We start from the raw sequence: 21,476 nt of genomic DNA on the forward strand, positions 1-21,476 counted from the left end.
GGAATCAGCTTTAATGTTACTACAGCTCAGGGTAGCCTAAGTATTCAAAGAGTTGACCATAAGGGTCATTTGTGAATGTCACCTCATCACGCGCAGCCATGTCTCGGCCAAAGTAAAGGTGACACAGGTGTAATCCTGCAGTCCGGCATTCTTCAATACAACTGCTCTCTGTTGACTAAGGGCAGTTCTCCGGCGAGCCCGCGGATCCCTCAGAGACGCCACAGACACTTCCCACCAAAAAAGTCAATATTTGTCCGGTACTGCAGGTGAATACTTTATAAATTTGCTCTCTCTCCTAAATACCTTCCTTTCTGGATCGCACCACAACACAACACAGAGCATTCGCCACCGACTCTCATCCGCCAACAGGATGAGGTTGTTGTACTATTTCTGCCTCAGCTGCACTGCTGTGCATCTGTCTGTGAGAATATATCAGCATTGCCCCTCTTTTTATGGAGAGCAAATTAAATGAAATTACTTTCATCTGTAAACTGTTTCCGTCTATGGCTTGCAGTAGTCGGGGGTGAAATTGCATTTCTCCCTCCCTCACCCCTTCTCTCACTTTCTTGCTCCTTTTTTTTCTTTCACTCCCACCATCCAACCGTTACTCTTTGTGTAATAGCGTTTTGATGGAAAAGCTCCGTGAGGGTGCAGATGGGGGACTAAGCATGGTGAGATCATGAATGGGGGATGGTTATTGTTTCTATTGATCTTTATAATGCATGGTGAGCGTGTGATCACATCACCTTAGCATTCATCACTGTGTTATCGATCGCCCGCCATTATTGGCTATAAAGCGCGAGCAGGGTTTCAAAGAGGATGGAGCAGGTGTGATCCAATCGTGGCCATTTGTGGACTGATCATAGGTGTAACATGTAACATAATCAATGAAAATAAGGAACTTGATTGTGTCAGAGGTCAGAGAGCTTGTGAATGTGAGGCAGGTTTGTTTTGTGTATGACTGCATGCATGAAACTTGATTTCCTATTACATTTTTGATGACCAGATATAAACCACACCAAATTGTCTTATAAGTTCTTGTTTTCAAAAGTAGCTTTATTCTATATGTTTTCTGGTAATAATCTAATACACTGCAAAAATGAAGGAAAACATGCATGCAGGAATTATTTCCTTATCAGTACATTGAAAAAGTTATTTTATTCTCATTATTTTGGTTTCTTTTTTCCATGTAAACATCTAAATATTATTAAATCAAGATACATTTACTTTTTAGAAATAATATCACCAATGAGTTAAGAAAAAAAGTAACTCAAAAAGAGAACAAGTTAATTTATCTTAGCCAATTGGCAGATATTTTCTCTTGTACTTTCTCTTTAAGCAAAAACTTACTTTTTTTCTTCTTTTCTTTTTTTTTCTCAGAAAACAATCCTGTTTTATGCAGTGTATATAGCTCCTGTATAAATATAAAGTCCTTTCAATTCCAGTACTGTGTGTGTCAGCCTTCCTCTCACAAGAAAATAGTCAGATGACTCTAGGACCCCCACTAAGATTGATTCATTCCTCCCTCCTTCCCACCGCATGTGTGCTCCAATCAGCAATATTTCACACTGACAGAAGGACCCCACAGCGGGCATCCACCAATATGCCTGACTTTCTCCTCATATATTAAATTATTTCATTGGGTAAAAAATTAGGACACATAACTCTTCTGAACCCAATCACATTTTTTTTTAACAAGCCTTAGCACAAAACTAGTGGATGAACAAAAGCGCATTTGTGATGTAAAACCCATCAAGCGCAATAATGGAGCCAGTTTCGTCTGTTTATTTATTTATAAGGACCTGTTATGCCCCCTGAATTAGAATGCTGTCTCCTGCTCTGGCCAGCCTGAGGTAATGGGTCGAGCGTCAGCAAATATGTGTCAGGCTGATAACGAATGAGCAAATATATTGCAAGTGCCTCTGCGCCAACAATTACGGTACGTCCGCCCAGGCCCTGATGTCTCCTCCCGTTCCCTCCTTTCCTCTCTTCTTCTGTCAAGTGGTCTTGTGGCCCTAGCCAAACCTCCCGCACTCTCCCTTCTGCTTTCTTTCATCTCACTATTCTGTTACTCGCTCTCTCACGGCGCAGAAAGCTAGCATTCCTATCCCTGTTCAGTTGAGTGACTCCATTTTGTGGCAGACGCCTAGTGCATCACCCTCTCCTTTAGATAATACCCTATCACACAACAGTTAGCTTGTAGCTCCCCTGCTGCAAGCAATCAAAGGAATGAGGGGGGTTAGCTCAGGCCACATTTTGAATACTAATGCACTCATTTTTCTTTTTATTCAATGTAATTCAGGGTCTAACCGCCCCCACCACCACCAAGCTTTCCTTTCTACCCCATGAATACTGCATCAACTCTAACTGACTGTATGTGCTGACAAAGAACCCTAAGAGCCCTTAGGAGTTTGACTGGGGCAAGTCCATCTCTGATGCTGTCTCCTTTCTCACTCTCTCTCTGTCGTGTTGCACTTTCACCTCTCTCCCCATAGAATGAAATGAATTGGAATTAACAGGTCTGTCTCCAGCAATAAGTTTGACTAAGTAATTCCGAGAGCAATCGTGTGAATTACCATTAGGAGAGAAGTGACATGGAAGGATACCATCTGACACGTAGTGCACTAAATCATGTACAGACCCAGAGGGAAATGATCCTCTTTTGTTGCTAGTGTTAGCTCTGGGTGAGCAGAGAATGCTCAGAGTTTATGGGTGGCCGGGAAGGGCATAAATACATTTTGGACATGAAGTACTTCTGTTGCTTTTAGTTTAATGCATATACAGTGAAGTTTACATACCATTTGCCAAATCTGCATTATGTTTGTCTTTTTTTTTTTTTTAAACCAAAACTGCATTTTTAGGGCTACAGCAGGTTTTTAACCCCTACTGAGTTTGAGTGGGACAAGTTTATTAATGTCTTGTTATCTTAATTTGATGTTCTTACTTACTTTTTATCTTTCATGTTACACATGACTTGGATTTGACTGTACTTTCCAGTCCAAAATGTCTGAGTCTGTGTCAAGTTTGAGTACAAGCCCATTTGTGTGCACCTGAGTTCATTCAAAACTGTATGTTCTTTGGTTTCCGAGCATGTTCTTTCTCTACACAGTGTCTCAGTGTTGGCGAGGAACAGATTTGCAACTTGGGACACCTGAGGGACTCATATAAAACATACAAAACATCACAAAAGGCTGCAAATAGACACTGATGCTCGAGGAGGCAACAATATTATTAACCAAGGGGTGTGTAAACTTTTGAACAGGATAATTTGTGTAAATTCAGTTATTGTTTTGTTTCTGTATGTATTTAATTTGAGCTCTACAGCTTCTTCAGGGCAGTACTAAAAATTATGCTTTTTTTATGATTTCATATTATTTGGAAAAAAAAAAAAGGCTAAGGGGTTTGTGAACTAATGAGAAAAGTGTTTAACTTATAAGCATAACTGTATGTTCCCCTTGTGTGTATGCTGAGAATGTATGTAAATAAATAAATACATAAATAAATAAATACATACATATAGCAAATTAAAGACATATGTTCCTCCGAAGCAAACTTGGCATCACTAAGTTGCAATCAAATTATCATTCACTGAGGTAAATCCAAAAGTTGTACTTTGTTCAGACTTTGGAGGTCTCGAAAGGGCAATTTGTCTCTGACTTGCCCAATTACTGTACTAAAGAACGAACAAATGTCATTACCCAATGAATAATTACTTTCATACAGACCTAATTAATCTTGCCAATTAAACCAGAGAGACGACAGAACTTTTTTATCTAGCTCTGATCGTCACAATCTATACAATCTCCGTGACCATGACTCAAACGTTCGTGACTCCTGACGCCAAAACAAAGCTGCTTTTCTCACATGCAGCGCACACGTGCGAGCACATGCTGAGCCTAATTAATGCACAAAGGGTCCTTAGTAGCAGCCTGTTTCATTGCTGTGATTCACATGCACCATCTTTGAGTCATACACACATACGCTCAATAGGGAGAAAGAAAGGAAAAGATGAAACGAAAGAATGGAGGAGGCTCTCGTCTTTGTGACAGAGTGATAGACGCAGTGTCTAACATTCAAGGTCCTCAATGGCTCAGAAAAAAAGGCTACCTGGCAAAGTGTCTGATTTGAGTGATACAATAAAGAGAGAACTGAATTAACTATTTTTCATGCATTTTACAATACTATCTGGTCTGTGAATAACATGGTAAGAATGTCCTCTGTTTAAAATTATGCCAAGTCGCGCTCTGTGGGAACTTCTTCTATTTGTCCCGGTCGATCATGGGTTTAAGATAAAGGAAAACCGGCTTTGAATTTGGTATGGATCGAGTGCTGACCTCCTATATAAGTCTGCACTGCAGTTCTGTGCAGTGACGTAGTGCCACTGCGAGTCTGAGCCATTTATGTTGCTGCAGTATGTGTGTGTGTATGAAGGTGCAAAAGGTGTGACTGTTTCTACCTGCTTAGTGGAGTTTAACTGGTCACATTTTGTGAGTTTAACACTCTCTTACACTCCTTTTTGTTACAGCAAATCTCTCTTCATTCATTGACTTTCTCCACGACTCATTTTGCTTTCATTCTCGTGTCCCCTTTTTCTCTCTGTCCCTGCTCTGCTCTGTTGATCCTCAGCACTTTGTGTTGAGGCAGATTCAGTTGCATGGAACCGCTGCACATGGTTACCTTTCTGATTCAGATTTCTATTCCCATAGTACGTCTCTCTCTCTCTAACACACACTCTTTCTCTTTCTAACATTCTTTCCACTCCCCCTCTCATGGCTCTTTGCTCGTACGTGTATCAGTCCTGTTTTCCACCCATTTTTCCCCTCTTTTCTTGTTTTTTCTTTCTTTTTTTCCTTATCTCTCGCTCTCTCTCTCTTCTGCTGGTAGTCTCAGACAGAGCATGCTCATCACACACTGCGCTCTGGAACAAAACGGACACCATTAACTAGGGAACACACCTATCCGTCTGCGCACCAGAGCTGTCAGTCAAAAGGTTGGAAAATCGTGCTCGACAACTCTGCGATGTACTGGAAATAATAAAAGTCCCTTATGAGCACAGATATCAAGCACTGTGAATTTATCACCAATTGTAATGCCCAGCATTTTAACAGGAATGCAATCCTTATTAAAATTAATTTTAAAATTATTAAAATTCTGCCCAAAACCAATAAGCCAATAATTATTTTAATAAGCCAATATATTAGTGTTACTTATCATTTTAATTAGTTTTTTTTAATTATAAAATATTACAATTGTAATAGTGTTATGGCAGAAAACCGATAAATGTTTGACATTTAAAATGTGTCTAAATAATAATAATAATAATAATACAAATAAAAACTATAAATCAATCATTTTATATACTACAAGTGAAGCTTATATTTTATAATGTGATATAATAATTATTTAGAACATTGTATAAAGTAAATTTTATAATGAACGGTATTAATTGTACAGTATAAATTGTGCATTTTATAATGCACAGTATTGGATGTTTGGTAAATATGAACTTTAACAATGTTAATACAATATGTTTTATTTTTAAAGATCAGGTGTCATGATGATGCAAAAAGGTAAACTAAATGTAAAACTAGAATAACTAAAAAAATCCAATATTTATTTTATCCAATCTAATATTTTATAATATTTGCAAATACATACACACTACATAGACAGACATTTTATCCAATCTACTATTTTATAATATTTACAAATACATACATACACACTAGATAGACAGACAGACAGATAGATAGATAGATAGATAGATAGATAGATAGATAGATAGATAAGGTACCAATAGATTGTGCATCTCTAATGTTTACTGATTTGCTATTTAGCTGATTGCCAGTGGAATTGATTGAAGAAAATATTGATTTAAGGTAGGAATAATGATGATGGTGATGAAGACCATGATGAACCTAATTATCATCATCTTCGAAATGAACGCCTAATAAGTGTGTTTAATCCCAGAGGGCCTAAGGTAGTCTTCAGTGTAATGCTTTTCCCAGATTCCTTTGCAGCCCTCAGGGAACTGATCAACAGAGAATGCATCCTGCCTTCTGCCTAAACATTCCCCTAATGGCCTGGAAACACACACACTCACACAGACACACACCACCATTATATCAAAGGCATCTTCTCTTAATTAAAGATCAGGGGAGTGGTGGTAGACGTCAGTGACTGCATGCGAGGGGTCTCGAGCCGCCTCTAGAGGACAAGCATTAAACCCTTGTGACATGTGAATCAACAGACAGAAGCCCAATCTAAACATCTTTGCGTGCTTTGTCTCTTGCCATGTCAGAACAGCAGGAAATGACATGTTGAAATAAAACAGCAGAATATAGGGTTCCATTTCCTCTCTCTTTCACAGATTCAGTCCCTCTTCCTCACGCGGCTCGAATTTCACTTCATCCGTTCTCTTTCTATCTCTAAAGTCGAGCGGAAGTGGAGCTAAAAAAGACAAAACAGCATGATACTCGTGCTGTCGACAGCCAGTCAAAACCATTAAATATTAATTCCAAAGAGGATTCTGTTCTATTGCTGTGTGCTCTGTACAGAAAGCTGAGTGCCAATACTTTGTTCTCAAATTACCACATATTTATCCGTTTTCCTAAAAAAACAAAAAAAAAAATGGAAGAAAAAAGGCAGATTACCAAAATCGGCAACCATTGTAGTCCCTAATCCCCCTGTAATCCGGAGGTATTGATGGATGATCCCAGGGATGGTTGGAGGCAGAACCGGAAAAAAGAAAAGAGCAGTGTTCCTCTTCCTAACGGGAATGGTATTTAGACCAAAGTAGCCTTGTCAAGTTAAAACAGAAAAGCTTTGCAATAAAAGGCCCTCTGCTATTCATCTGTGTCCCATTATCTCTTTGTTCAAGTCCATCCGTGCTCTAGACAAATGCGGTGGCCGGTGGAAAAGCAGATTAGATACATGACTCTCAAAACTCAAAGTCTTTTGTTTGGACTGCCCAGTTCCAAATAGTTTACTGAGATACAATCAATTGCAGAATTTCCATCAACATTTGTTTAAAAATAGGCCACTGTATATGGCTGCCATCATTACTCAGGCCACAAAGCCAGTGAGTGACATGGCTAATGGCACCAGTATGTACAGCCTGTTGTCCTGGCTGCACTTTAACCCAGGAAACAGATGAGTATGGACGTCGTCGCTAATGGCAACTGTAGCTATATTGTCTGAAAGGGGGGAAAATCGATACAGGCTGTGTTTCTTAACCGTATTGTCCAGCTGTAGCGGCGGTCAGACTTTCTAAAGCAGTCTATCTGCACAGCTAGTCCACTCAAAGAACACCTGTGCCCTGAGCTCTGATAGCAGCCATCAAAGACTTGATTTACAGACATCAGTCAATACCATTCATCGCCTCGCTCACAATCCCTTCACCTTATGGCGTTTTCAGTCTCTTTAAAAAAAAAAAAAAAACTCTCACCAGGTTTATATTTCTTTGGCTCCTTTGAAGACTTTTATGGACACAGGCTGTTACAGATACTCAGAGTTGAGATCCGGGCGGCCTGCACAATTACTTATTTTGCCTCTTTTCACAGCAACACTTTTTTTGTGCGCAATTAGCATTGAACTGACTCAGTCAGACTCTTTTATTTTTAATTTTCTAACTGTAAGATACATAAAAAAAAAACAAGTAAATAGTAAAGCAAACAGCGTGTGGCAACAAAGGATGCTCGACCTTTTCACAGTGCTAACTTCACTCTTGTAAACATTCATTTTGCAATTACTTCCAAATGAAGTGGTTCTAAGGTCATATTTGTCAGTTCCACTCAATATTACAATTTAAAGTCCTTTTTGGCCTCTTTTACAGATGGCATTAACATGCCTTTCATACCTGGATAGTATCTGGGCAGATATCCTTGGTTGTTTTAACTTGTTGTTTTAACACTTCTATCATTTACTGACTCTGATAAATAAACACTGATGGATAATTCAAAATGCTTTGCAACATTTATTGTATTTTCTTTCTGTACAAACCATTGAGTAATTAGGTAATTATTCAGTAATTACTCAGTTATTAGTATTTAATATTATTAGAGGAAAGGACAATTGGAGGGTTTTTTTAATATAAAGAATGTTAATAGTTTTTTTTTTTTTTTAATACTCTACCATTCAAAACAAGATTTTTTGTAATGTTTTTTTTTAAGTCTCTTATAATCAAGAAGACTGAATTGATTTGATCAAAAATATAATAAAAGCAGTTATGTTGTGGAATATTATTACAATTTAAAGTAATTTTATATTTGAATATATTAAATTCCTGTGGTGGCAAACCTGACAGACATTATTCAACAGCCATTATTACATTTGGTTCTCAAGAAACATTTTTTATTTTTATCAAATTTGAAAGCAGTTGTGCTACTTAATATTTTTTATGGAAACTGTGATATATTTTCTTCAGGATTATTTGATGAATATATGTTTTTTGTAAGATGATAAATGTCTTCACTTTTGACTTAATGCATCCTTACCGAATAAAAATATTATTTTTTTTAAACAAACAACGACAACAACAACAACAAACTACATATATATATATATATATATATATATAGACTTAACCTGTCAGGCTTTGTAAAAACACCTGCCAAGTCAGTCCTGTGTGTATATTTCCGAGAAAGACAGGAGTTAAATGAGAGACCCTTTACGCCTGAATTGACTGGAGGCCTACATGTCATACATGTGCACAACACCAGTGATATTCCTGAAGGCACAGTTCAAAACACACACAAACACAGCACCTCATTAGTCACCATCACTAGAGGTGTTAGGTGTCTTAGCACTGCATGTATTTACCTGACTGCAACACAATACACCAAAGGCTAATGAGATCACTCTTTCCACAGCCAAATCCCTCTCTCCCTGCATCCATCCCTCCCCTCCTCCTCCTGCCTTTATCTCTCCATCCGACAAGAAGCTTCCGTATAGAAGGAGGAGCCGATTGTTTGGACCCGAGGGATCAGCATGTGATTGAAACTACAGTATGTGAAGGTAAAGTTCAAATGTGCTATTACAGATTTCAAACCCTTGTCAAGGTCTTGCTAAAAACTGAGGTGAAATTTGTATTTATGATTTTTTTTAATAAATGGAAAAACATAAACATAAAACATAAAACATTATGTCTCAGTTAAGTGCAGTAAACATAAAAAAGCTGCCAGCACATACATCACATTGAAATCAGCCACATATACAAACAGAAATGCGCGCAAACAGCCACCGCCACACGTTAATCCCTTAAATGGGGCTTAAGGACAGATCTCAGAGGTATATTTATTTTATTTTATTTATTTATTTAGTAATTTAGCAGACACTTTTATCCAAAGCGACTTACAAATGAGGACAACAGAAGCAATCAATTGTAGTATTAAAACAACTAAAAACAGATCCAAAACTAAAAGCTAAAACTTTATAAATACTACTTATACACATTTTAAAAATAAAGAAATTAAATAAAAATGACAAATGCATACAACAAAATTTCAAAACTTAACAAAAAATAAAGCTAAAGACAATTTAAAATATTAAAGAACAAATAAGAGTATAATAATGATTCTAACATAGCACTAAATAAAACAATTTATTTTTTTTAAATAACAACACTAAGCCAGACACCAAAAAAACAACGTACGTGTTGTTTGTACGTTTGTACACATACATACATTATATATATATATATATATATATATATACATACACATACACATTTATAAACACACACACACACACACATTTATAAATTCAATATATACAGTATATATTATAAAATTTCCATTTAGTTTGTTGAAGTATTAAAATAACTCAAATTAAATAAAAATAAACTTAACAAAATACCTATACAGACATAATAAATTCAGACATAATTTAACTAAAATTAAAATAAATAACAAATACAAATAATACAAATCAAACGACAGTAGTTTATCAGTAATCCTAAAAAATAACACTTCACCAATCTTGCATGCAAAAAAACAACAACTTACTTACACATAGTAAGAAATGGTTATAAAAACTGAAACAGAAGTGAAACAAGTAGTAGGAAAGAGGAGAAATAAAAAGCGATACTTATATCTCTGCAGAGGAGTCTGTGCGTAATTAACACTGTCTGTGTTTTCGAAAGGTAGGGCCAATTACAAAGAAACAGACGAGAGAAACAGAACAGAAGATGAGAGAAACTGGTGGAGGACTTCTATTCTTATGGATGAAAGGAGATTTGGAAGACAGACGGGGTCGATTTAATGTTCTCATCATAATTCTAAAATCCATATCAAAGGGCAAGAGTAATGAACACAGCAACTACAACTCAACCCTTCATTATGACGAATATTACAGCTACTTCTCACCTCACTTTATTTTTGAGTTTATGTTTGAAGAGCGTCCTGTTATTCTTTCGCAAAGGCAAACTTGGAATTTAGCAGAGATGAATTTTAAAAGGGTACACAGAAGAATTTTCACTCAGAAATTGCTACTAAATTTCAATTAATTGAAAGACGTAATATTTCTTGAAAAAAACGTTGGGAATGACATGAAGGTGAGTAAATTATGAAATAATTTATATTTTTTGAGTGAACTATGTTTTTAAAGCAGGTCAGTTTATAAAGTCTAGTAATTAATTAATCTGTTTATTTATAATCGAAAACATGTTCCTGTGTCTCAAACAAATGAAAAAGCAAGTTTAGTTGTTTACGTGTCAGATTCTAGCAGACAGTGGCAACGGTGCATCTGCATCGAGCAGTGTAAGCATGGTAACAGCGGATATAAGGTGTTGCCAAGGCAACCAAGGTGGATGTAAAAATGGTAGCAGGTACAGGCAGACTTGTCAGTTCATCAGAAACTATTAAATTAAAATTTAGTCTTTTCTTTAATCTTCTCTGTGATTTATGGAGTCGTTTATGCTCTGATTTCAGTCGACTCCCTTTTAATAACAGGGAGACAATGAACACCATCTGAGTTGAAATAATTAAAAGTGTTCAAAGATAAGATTCTTGTCGTTTTCTAAAGTTTTATAGGCCAATTGAATGAAGCTCGGAATGACGGTCAGCAAAATATGATTATGTGTAAAGCTAAATTAATTACAGGATGAACAAAGATGCTACTGATGAATATAGGGAAGATTGGTTTCAATCAGCCAGACTAAGATCACAACATAATTCAATACAGTTTTGACTGTGTGAGGTATGAGAGGGTTGAGAGGGTGTACATGGCATTTTTGGGAGCACAACACTGTATTTTAGAAACATTTTCCATTTTTTGTTTCTTCTTTGTATGTGAGTAAAACAATTCTATACAATACCAAAATGAGCCTAAACAGTTTAAGAGTCAAACCGATTAAGGCTTGCATGTTTTATCAAATTAATCCTACACTCTAAAAAATGCTGGGTTAAATACAACCCAGTGCTGGGTAAAATAGGGACAAACCCAGCAATTTGGTTGTTTTGACCCAGCGGTTGGGTTAAATGTTTAACCCAACCTTCTGGGTAGTAACCCAGTCGCTGGGTCAAAACAACCCAATTGCTGGGTTTGTCCCTATTTTACCCAGCACTGGGTTGTATTTAACCCAGCATTTTTTAGAGTGTAATATATATATATATATATATATATATATTTATTTGATAAATCATGTACTAGCAAATGAACTGAAGTGAAAGATAGGAGAACTATCTCTGTCCTATCTGACTTTGCCACTGTCCGGCTGCATGGTCTCCATGGAGATCGGCTAAATAAAGTACGTGGACTTTCTCTCCATGATGAGAAATGGGCCATTAGGTTTATGCATCCTTAGTACCCTCCAGTAGCCCCCCAGAGATACACACACACTGTGTGTGCAGGCACAAGGACATCATAAGATTCTGTACATTTATTATGACTGAAACATCTTCTTTTGTGCTAAAAGTAGAAAAAAATTACTAGTCAGCTGGATAGTGTCAGAAAATAAAATCTGAAATCATCCTGAAGGAGTTTATTTTGGAGTAATGACCAACTGACCGTGCATTGCAGTGGCAAGCTAACGTTTGTGTACAGGTGCATCTCAATAAATTAGAATGTCGTGGAAAAGTTCATTTATTTCAGTAATTCAACTCAAATTGTGAAACTCGTGTATTAAATAAATTCAATGCACACAGACTGAAGTAGTTTAAGTCTTTGGTTCTTTTAATTGTGATGATTTTGGCTCACATTTAACAAAAAGCCACCAATTCACTATCTCAACAAATTAGAATAATTTATTGAGATGCACCTGTATAAGACAAGAGTCAGTATATTGGTCATTATACAAAAATGCCATGGCTGACTAATCAGAATCCATTATTTCAGAGAGCCGTATAGTGTGCCTTCATATTTCAAAGATGTGACACCAAGCATGTCCATTATAGCACAGGGCGTCTGAGGCCACTCGTACAGGCACACCTGACAAGCACCACGTGTTGCTTTCCCTGAACGTTAACACTGTCTTCTAACCTTTTCACTGGAAAAGGCTTCATTGATTTAAACAGACCACAACCATTTCACCTGCCGTGGACAGCCTGTGGGAGCCCCAGGGGGTCTGCTGACAGCGGGGCATTGGCCCAGCATGGGGTCCCTATCTGGGGACCGGGCAAGAGCCCACCAACTGGATAACTAATGCTTACCACTGCGTCCTGTGTTGTCAAGTAGATTTCAAGTTAGAAAGTGCTGTGTGTGTGTGTGTGTGTGTGTGTGTGTGTGTGTGTGTGTGTGTGTGTGTATATACACACACACTTTTGTAAACTGAATTTGGTCAACAAAATGGGACATCTCGTCTTTGACCCATGCATGGATTTATATGCAAAAATGTAATGTAGCTTAAGTACGTTTTTATAGGTTTTTTTTTTGTTTTTTTTTTATAAAATGGAATTTAAGTATCTGTGAGTGGGAGAGAGGACGAAATTAGATAAAAAAGTGATTGAATGTGGGAAGGTGTTTTAAATTGAGAATATAATGAAAGTAAACATAACTATTCATGTTGAAGGGCTCTAATAAATAGAAATGAAAAACCCTGCTCCAAAAGAAAACAACAGGGGGCAGCACAGAGCTGGAAACTTGTTTAGTACAGAAAGTACAGCCCGCCTTTTCTGTTTTCACCTTCGGGAAGAGCAGATGTATTATTTTGTTTACCTTGATATTACATGTCCAGAGATTCCTTTAAAACAAGGAAACCATGCTTTGTAGATATGAAGAGTGAAATGTAAAAAAAATATATATAAAGACATTCAGATGAACTTAAACTGTCATGCTGTGAGTGCTAATACTAGCTCCCATAACCTGGCTTCAACAATTTGAATCTGATCTGACTTTGAAGCTGATATTAATATCGGCTAGCTGTACTCTGCTCATAAGTGGGAAGGCTGACTGGTTTAAAATGAGCTGCAGCACAGAGCCTAAATTGACATTGAAATCTATTGACTTGCCAGAGACAGAGACAGGGCCGGAATACCAACAGAGAAATGGATTAAACAGACTCATTCTTCATGAAATTAGGAATTCCTCATGAGGACAGAAAAAAAAAGATATAATCTATCTATCTATCTATCTATCTATCTATCTATATATCTGTCTATCTATCTATCTATCTATCTATCTATCTATCCACAGTATATCTTGCACTTCTTATTCTCAGTATTTTCCTTTCTCGTTCCCCTCATGCTGTCTGCTGTGATTTGTAGAGACAGCTCTTTACAATACCAGTAAAGCAGGCAGGCCCAGTCCCGGCCAAATGGTCTACAAGAGCCAGTGGCCCACCCTAAGGCAAACATATCCCCCACTACCTCTGTCTTACACAATCTTTATCACCACACCTGCGTAAGCAGGCATTCAGATTCCAAAAGAGGGCAGGGCTCAACCCAACCGTGATAAATAAGCTACAATAGGATAGCAACCCAACTGTGAGTGGCATATACTATGGAACAAATATCATGAGTCCCTCCGTACATGCAGATAAACGTGGAAAATAAATGAAAATCTTTCTCTTTCTGCCGCTCTCGTCGTCTCTGTTTACAGTAGTGTGTTGGGAGCTACAGAGCCAGTGTCATCACACAAAAGGCTGCACTGTCAGCATCTTTCAGCTCTCGCCACAGGGACACAAGTGTGTGTATGATTGTGTGTCCCTGCGTGAGAAAAGGATGGAGAGTATTCAAGAAAGAAAGAAAGAAAGAAAGAAAGAAAAAGAAAGATTAAGAGATGAGACAGATAAATAGAGAAAGAGGTCCATTCTTGAGTGCTTCAGACACTGAGTAAGTGCTGAAAGCTGCCCAAAAGCTTTAGCTGAACATTAGTGCCCAGCTCAGCAGCAGAACTTCCTGTGGATCCATCTGCTAAAGTAAGCCATCAGACAGCTGAACCTCGCTCCAGACAGACAAGCCTGACCCCGCTATTCTAGTCTGCCTTAAAAACACCAAAGGAAAGGCTATTTTTGCCTGAGGTCTGTATTGGGAAAATAGTACTGTATTCAGCAAACACCTTTTGCGTTTCACTTATGTAAGTGCCAGTTTAATCTGGCCGTTGTATAAGAAATGTTAATCCGGTCAATGAAAATACCTATGAATTATTACAGTCATTAACAAAGAGCTTTTCGATTTTGTCAGAGATATACCAAAAAAGAGACAAATTATCATGATGATAGTTAAACATATTTGATTAAATCATACTGTTGAATAAAATATGACAAGGCTACTGCAAGAAACACAGGCAATAACTAATAGCAACAATATTGTATTATTACAGCAAAGTCACAATAACGCTATTGTTTGTGCTTTTTTCACTTGCTAAAGTTGCAAATACAAAATTGAACATTTGGGTAAAATTTGCACTGAAATAGAACCAACTAAAATACTGACTAAAAATGCTGAATATGACATGACTATGACTAAACACGAGTTAAAATGAGCACGGCTAATACAGTAAGTGGTAGTATTTCAAACTTCCTATTTCTGTCTGCTCAGCCTTCTGCTATGAAATATTAAAGAGTAGCTTGACATCATGCTCTAAGCTCCTATATAAAATTCATATCCAGTAACAGCGGCTTAAGAGACATTCATATGTTAAAAATCAATATTTCTCCAACCTGTCAACAGTGTGCTGTAGTGATTGAGGCAGTGGCCTCTCACTCTGACATTGAGCTTGAGGGAACAAGGTCGGCCTTCCAGCTGTCATCGCAGCCCTGGTGTTGTATAATTCTCATCGGCAGCTCTATTTCGTTTTTTCCCTCCCAAACAGTGTTGATTCATTTGGGAGACGGGCGAGGAGAGGGAGGAAGCCGAGGAAGAGCGAACAGCTCGGACGGTCTAGAGAGAGCCAGATTAAAGCCGACACAAAGAGCGTTTTGATTAGGCGTCATGGCCGGCGCAGCGTGATGACTTTTATGCTATCTACTGCAGCCACGCGTGACTAAAGGGTTATTTAACGCAAAACCCCAGCCAGGGAGCAGAGAGGTCGTAATGGCATTGACTCATTGTCGCATCGCTAATAGATGCAGCTTGCTGGAAATCGTTAACATACTTTTCCCTTGTCCTGCAATAAAAGAGCCATATTGCTGTACGGGTGTGCAGTTTGTGTGGAGGAAAAGATGACAGAGGAGGAGGATCATCCCTCGCTTTTCTACAGGTGTGCTCTGGTTAATCTGTCTGTCGTCTGTTTGACAGTTGCTTGTTGTGTCAGCTGGTCTGAGGGAACAGGTGGGGCATGGTCCTGAGTGAAGATAATTAAACACCTTTGCAAAGGAGAGCCCTTCATTGCTCTTCCCTTTTTCTCTTTTTCTCCATCTTCCTCCCTGACAGCGCGATATGGTAATGCAGGCCCTTGACTTTGGGAACTCAACCCCAGGTTCAGGACGTGTCACTCACCAGGAGTCAGTAGGGGGCGCACTATTGAGCTCAATTACCATATGCTGTCAATTAAACGGGCCTAGCATATAGCTATTAGTCATTATCTCTACTTTAAAGGACACAGATACCCTTCAAAATTAAAAGCCTTGTAACATGATGCGCCAGGGCATTAACAGAGGATTTTCTAAGTACATAGAGTAAATGCTTGTATAAGAGTTTCAAAAAGATTTTAGCAGGGTTGTAAATTGATTAAAGGTTTAATCAAATTAATTACAAGATATGATTTTTAATAAATCAAATTAATCACAATTAATGTATTGCATATATCAATATTTCTGTAGAAGTGTTGCTCATAGTAGCATATAAGTCAGGGGTATGATTAGATGAGTTATATTTTTGCATTAATTAACACATTAATTAATCTTGCATAATAAACACATTTTTAACGTGTTTAGTGTCACATAGATCTTTGTAATGCTGATTGGTGCTCAAGGATTACAAAAATATAAAAAAAAATAATAATAATAATAATTTCTTAATATTATTAATGTTGAAAATAGTTGTCCTACAGCATAGTGACTTCGGATTGATATTACAATAGACTGAAATAAATACTAACATGCATGCAAAAGGACCAATACATTTTTATATAAATTATTTTTGTGAGCCAAATCCACATGCTAACTCATGCAAATGCACAGATTGATGTACAAATCATCTCCTTGTGCTTAGTGATGTTTAGATCCCGACTCACACAGAGCATCTGCCTCACTCCGTGGCCGTAATTGCCAGAGAATCCTCCAGAAGTATTCTCATATCACGGCAGGACTGGCTGTCGAGAAGGATTATTTCCCCTCTCTCTGACTACAACACCGATGGCTAGCCAACAGAATGGACTGTCAGCTTGTGTAATCACCCCAATAAAAAAAGCACAGACCTCGTATTCCGTCTCAGTTCTGCGGAAGCCATTTTAAACTCTCATATCAAAGCCTCTCTTTCTGTTTTACTCTCTATCTTACCCTCTCAGCTCTTTTTTTTTAATGCAATCAATTAATTACTGCATTTCATTAGCACAAGATCATTCATTCTAATGTGATGTGGAATATATTACATCAGGATAACAAGAGTCTCAATGCACACCAATAATCCTATAGACAGCAGAATTACTGTCTGCTACACTCAAACCAGTTCAGTATTTGACATGTTGATCCACTCTCAAAACAGACCATAGCTAGGGTGGGACTCTGCAAAACGGTGACATGTACGGCAGTTTACTAGATTTACAATCTGCAGTGTGTATTAGGGTCAGCAATTAACGGAGCATCAAATCAAAAATGGCAAGAAATGTCATTGTAACTTTTTGTAAAAATCTGATTTTTGTAAAATCTGATACACAGTTATATTCTGATCTAGTTTTGAGGCTCTTAAAGGGGTCATATGATGTTGCTAAAAATAACATTATTTTGTGTATTTGGTGTAATGAAATGTGTTTATGCGGTATAAGTAAAAAAAAAAACACAATCTTTTCCACATACTGTACATTATTGTTTCTCCTCTATGCCCTGCCTTTCTGAAACATGTCGATTTTTACAAAGCATATCAGTCTGAAAAGTGAGGTGTGCTCTGATTGGCCAGCTATCCAGTGCGTTGTGATTGGCCGAATACCTCAAGCGTGTGACGGAAATGTTACACCCTTACCATACTGTGATGCCCTGTTCGGCCGGAGCTACGAGACAAAAACAATAAAACCCATTATAAACGAGGCATTTGTTGCATCCAGTGGAGACATAATTATGGATTATAATGACATATACTGTCTTTTTACTCGTTGCATCGCGCCGCGTAAACATAAAACCATGTCTGCATTTGTGATTGGAGAAATGACAAACAACAAGCCCTACTCTACACTGCTCAAAACTCACGTTTGAATCGTCAGTGGCAAATCCTATATATATATGTGTGTGTGTGTGTGTGTGTGTGTGTGTGTGTGTGTGTGTGATCTTACTTTGATTTTTTTTATATGATTTTACTGATTTTGCTATGCATATTCATGCATTTAATATTTGTCTATATTTTGTTGCTAACTTAGACTGTTCAAAATCACACTCCCATGAGTTATATTTCTGTTAGGATGCTGCCTTAGAAGGTAGATACGTATGTAGGCAGCTAGACAGCAAGGCAGCTTGTATTGTCAAAATCAAATATTCCCTCATGAAGGTAAAAAAGGCACTTTAAATCAACATCAGATAGCCAATAATAAATAAAATAAATCAATTTATATATCCATGAGCCCGTGAGTTCTGTGATGTCAAGTGATTTGAGGAGAATCAAGCGTTCAGATCAACATTAACATGATTACTGAGCCCATCATCTCTCCTCACTGTGTATATTTATATGCCTTTTCCCTTCACTCTTCTCTTTGTGTGAGTGATCATGTGTGTGAAAACTCCTCATGCTACATAAGTTAAGGGACTGATGTGAGGAAAACTGGTCGGCCATAATCCACTTACTGATGTAAACACACAGATCTCCATTTACAGGAACGGCCTCTGATCCAATAACACACATTCACCCCTGCAGGGACTGAATGTGCGCGCCTGTCAAAATGCAGAAAAAGTCAAGACTGGAATGGCTTGGAATTATTGTATTATTAGTATTATTGGACAATCTTTAAAACTACTATCAAAATATAAAATTCTGAATTCAGATCAGGAATTCTGTAATCCATGCTTGTCGGTTTAATGTGCTTCAGCAGATGTTTAATCACTATTGTTTGTGTGTGTGTGTGTGTGTGTGTGTGTGTGTGTGTGTGTGTCTGAGTGAATACTGTCTTTTTACTCGTTGCATCGCGCCGCGTAAACATAAAACCATGTCTGCATTTGTGATTGGAGAAATGACAAACAACAAGCCCTACTCTACACTGCTCAAAACTCACGTTTGAATCGTCAGTGGCAAATCCTATATATATATGTGTGTGTGTGTGTGTGTGTGTGTGTGTGTGTGTGTGTGTGATCTTACTTTGATTTTTTTTATATGATTTTACTGATTTTGCTATGCATATTCATGCATTTAATATTTGTCTATATTTTGTTGCTAACTTAGACTGTTCAAAATCACACTCCCATGAGTTATATTTCTGTTAGGATGCTGCCTTAGAAGGTAGATACGTATGTAGGCAGCTAGACAGCAAGGCAGCTTGTATTGTCAAAATCAAATATTCCCTCATGAAGGTAAAAAAGGCACTTTAAATCAACATCAGATAGCCAATAATAAATAAAATAAATCAATTTATATATCCATGAGCCCGTGAGTTCTGTGATGTCAAGTGATTTGAGGAGAATCAAGCGTTCAGATCAACATTAACATGATTACTGAGCCCATCATCTCTCCTCACTGTGTATATTTATATGCCTTTTCCCTTCACTCTTCTCTTTGTGTGAGTGATCATGTGTGTGAAAACTCCTCATGCTACATAAGTTAAGGGACTGATGTGAGGAAAACTGGTCGGCCATAATCCACTTACTGATGTAAACACACAGATCTCCATTTACAGGAACGGCCTCTGATCCAATAACACACATTCACCCCTGCAGGGACTGAATGTGCGCGCCTGTCAAAATGCAGAAAAAGTCAAGACTGGAATGGCTTGGAATTATTGTATTATTAGTATTATTGGACAATCTTTAAAACTACTATCAAAATATAAAATTCTGAATTCAGATCAGGAATTCTGTAATCCATGCTTGTCGGTTTAATGTGCTTCAGCAGATGTTTAATCACTATTGTTTGTGTGTGTGTGTGTGTGTGTGTGTGTGTGTGTGTGTGTGTCTGAACGTAATCTAGGCTATTGCCTACCCAAAATTAGTTAACTAGCCTGTCTTTATTTATTTGTTTTCACCATTTCTTGTTATAGCTGAAAATGACTTATTTCTTACTGTCTGGGACCTTGAGGGCAGACAGAAAGAGAAGGATAAATGGAGGGACAGAGAATGACAGAAAAGACTAGGAAAAAAACAAAAAAAAACAAAGATGGGTAAAATATTTTCCAACCTGATGCCAAGTCTCCCGATGGCAACAGCAACTAACGGCACCATATATTTCCCCTGATACTGTCCCGAGCCACCCTTATCATTGTGTTTACTGTGCCTGTGAGCTTATCAAAACATGGCTGCTGTGTTTAGACAGGCATGTGCCCACATCCGCACGGTTAAGACTGGATTGTGGAAAGGCTTTTGTTAAGGCTTCTGCTAATTGCATTCAGTTTGTCCAGGAATCCTTCACTTTGTGTATTACTAATATAATCCGACGCAGACAAAAGGGGGGATGAACGGGTGGATGTTCTGGAGCAGACAGGGGTTAAGCGCCTTGTTTCAGGCAAAAGGCATTTGGCCAAAAGGACATGATCAGACCAGGAACTGAACTGCTAAAGGATGCTTACATCTGTGAAATGCAGTTGGACTGACAAAACCAGTGGCAATGTGTTTAGTCTTAGGCTGTATTTATTCAGCAATGCCAGTATAAAACGGCATACACTAATTAATAGAAATTAATAGTTTTATTCAGGAAGACTCTATTAAATGGATCAAAAGTGACAGTAAAAACTTTTATAGTGATACACAAAATTTGATTTCATATTTTAAATAAATGCTGTTTTTGTAAACTTTACAAAAAAAGTAGCACAACTGTTTTCAACATTAAACATTAATAATCAATGTTTCTTAAGCAGCAAATCTGCATATCATTGTAGATATGATCCTGAAGCATCATGTGACACTGAAGACTAATGGCAGCTGAAAATCAATGGCTGCTTTGACATCACAGAAACAAATTACAATTTAAAATACATTAAAATAAATAAAAAATATAGTGAAATATTAAAAAGTAGTAATATATATATATATATATATTAGGGGTGGAACGGTACACAGATGTCACGTTTCAGTATGTACCTCGATTCGGGGGTCATGGTTCGATATGATTTCGGTACAACAGGAAAAAAAGAAAATCTACTATGCTCAGTTTCTTTTCATTTATTTTGAACAGACAGTAGTACAAATTACAATTTCTTTCCACCTAGATGTGAAAATACTAAATATTATTACATTATGTTATATATATAAAATCTGCAGTACATATATAGGCATACAAGGAATAAATTCTTGAAATGTATTTGATTTAGTTTACAGATAAACAAGGGGAAAAAAAAACAGTGCGACACGTAACGTAGCCTATATACGCTGAGTTTCAGTTCATTTTTGTGACAGGCTTAATTTGTTCACAGAAAATAAACTCAAATGTCAGAAAGCTATATCCTATTTGTTTTCTTTATTTTACAAAAGCACAATGTTTTGTTTTCATTGTGAGTGTACACAAATAAAAGCAGACCTTTATACAGTGATGCCTTCAAGTGCACAACTCCTGGCATTCGCTGTTCTTCTGCTGGCGGCCGGTTATCAAACAGCGTTGCATTGCAGCAAGCGCCCCCTTCTGGATTGGGGTGAATTGCCTGTATTCAATACGAATACATGTATCTGTGTGGAGACATGCTGATATCGCGTTTGGTCTCGTTCTGTATCGCGTATCTTGTCAGTGTCTGCGCTTGCTTGGCCATTTGTTGTG

General features: G+C 37.4%; 1 protein-coding gene and 1 long non-coding RNA gene across 3 annotated transcripts in view; both read right to left on the minus strand.

Moving 5' to 3' along the window:
• Positions 1–21,476, minus strand: part of LOC107681559 (protocadherin-7-like) — a 152,817-nt gene that overhangs the window by 41,893 nt on the left and 89,448 nt on the right. The gene's annotated exons all lie outside the window — the stretch shown is intronic.
• On the minus strand, positions 4,272–20,484 carry LOC107681560 (uncharacterized). The gene is made up of 3 exons (XR_001633271.1): positions 20,474–20,484; positions 4,509–4,512; positions 4,272–4,474 (listed from the first exon to the last, which is right to left on the minus strand). It is a non-coding gene; the product is annotated as an uncharacterized LOC107681560 (long non-coding RNA).

The sequence above is a fragment of the Sinocyclocheilus anshuiensis genome, unplaced genomic scaffold (assembly GCF_001515605.1).
Source record: "Sinocyclocheilus anshuiensis isolate Anshui unplaced genomic scaffold, SAMN03320099.WGS_v1.1 scaffold1648, whole genome shotgun sequence".
Taxonomy (NCBI): Eukaryota; Metazoa; Chordata; class Actinopteri; order Cypriniformes; family Cyprinidae; genus Sinocyclocheilus; species Sinocyclocheilus anshuiensis.